Here is a 1,526-nt window from a genome sequence, read left to right as displayed (position 1 = left end):
AGAAGTGATTGTTTGTTTTACTGTGTGATCATTAAACGTGGTCTAATTACCTGTGGCAGTGGTGACTGTTGATGTTATAGATTAACATTTGGATTTGAGAGACCTGAAAGACTTGAAATAACACAGGGAGACCACATTTTTTGATGGCTAATGGATATTCCTTTGTCTTACAACAACGCAAGGAATGAATCCTTGGTCAAGTAAGGAGGCGACAGATATCTTTTCTGTTAAATGAGATGGCCGAAGCGTGTGTGGTGAGCATAAATGAACATCTGTCCAGCGTGCATCAGTAAAATGAGGGCAGGTGCAGTGAGGTCATAGTAAAGGCTGTTTATTAGTATGTTCACACTGAATTTGGATTGGCCTGCTGATGGAGGTTGATGTTTTGGCTGTCGATGTTACTACACAATTGACATTTCTTTTTAAATGGTGTACCAATCTAGACATATGGGGTAGATCTAACACTATGATTTCCCCACAGGGAGCACAGACTGTCAGATAAAAAACAACAGCTTTCACAATGTAGCTGTATGTCGTTTTCATTTCTCACAATTCTAGGCTTTAAAGACTATCACTTCCAAGAAAGTTGGGAAACCACTGCCGTTTGTGTGGAGGATGGGGCTGCTTCTGCGTCACGTTGCTTTAATTTGTCCTCCGGCTGCCAAAGAAAATTATTCAACTGCTGAGGGGGTTTTGCTTTTGGCTCACTAACTGCTATGGCACACTGGATTGGCTTGATTCCGACGCTGAACAAGTGCAATCTGTACAATCTAATGAATTATTATAAATAAGACAAAGAAAATAAAGTGGAGAGCAATAGCCCTAAAGTATAAAACTGCTGGACTTCCCCCAGTTAGTCTTGAATGTCCTAATTACTGACTATTTAAGCCAGTATAAGACTATTGTTTTATTGTAACTACATACTTTATGGTGCAGTTTAAAAGACAGACCTTTAAACCAGTTTATAGTCTTTAAAAACAAACTCAGTTTAGGTGATTGATTACCAAGAGGTTATCAAGGTATTGATTACCAAGGTACATATCTACCTCACTATGTGGAAATATTTGCATAATGCTGCCCAAATGTACACGCAAAGAAAGAAGGCGTGGTTTCAGTAACCGCAGTTAGTGTTGAAGCAGCCATGTCAGAGAGAAGCTGTGTGTTTCTAGGCGAAAGCAAAAGCACTTTATTTGGCCTTCTGAAAGTAGACGCATTTAGGAATCTTTAAGATTACTTACAACAGAACAGCAATGCATTTTATGGACGACGTTTCGTGAACCTAGGAGAGGAGGTAATTCTGACTTTGCTATGACAATCTGGCGCTTCTGAATCAGCTACTGTTTTGTTATTAGTTTAAGTATTTGCTATTGACTGTTCAAATGCAGAGTTTTGTGCATCGTGTGTGTGTGTGCGCGCGCGCGAGAGAGAGAGAGTTAGAGGGGGTCACATCACAGTGGAGTCAACTGTCTTAACCGTGGCTTGTGTACTGCAAACACATACCAGCTTCATCACTGTGTCTGTCACGT

The sequence above is a fragment of the Sinocyclocheilus grahami genome, unplaced genomic scaffold, assembly GCF_001515645.1.
Source record: "Sinocyclocheilus grahami isolate Dianchi unplaced genomic scaffold, SAMN03320097.WGS_v1.1 scaffold122.1, whole genome shotgun sequence".
Classification (NCBI taxonomy): Eukaryota; Metazoa; Chordata; class Actinopteri; order Cypriniformes; family Cyprinidae; genus Sinocyclocheilus; species Sinocyclocheilus grahami.
Note: the sequence above shows the minus strand (reverse complement) of the source record.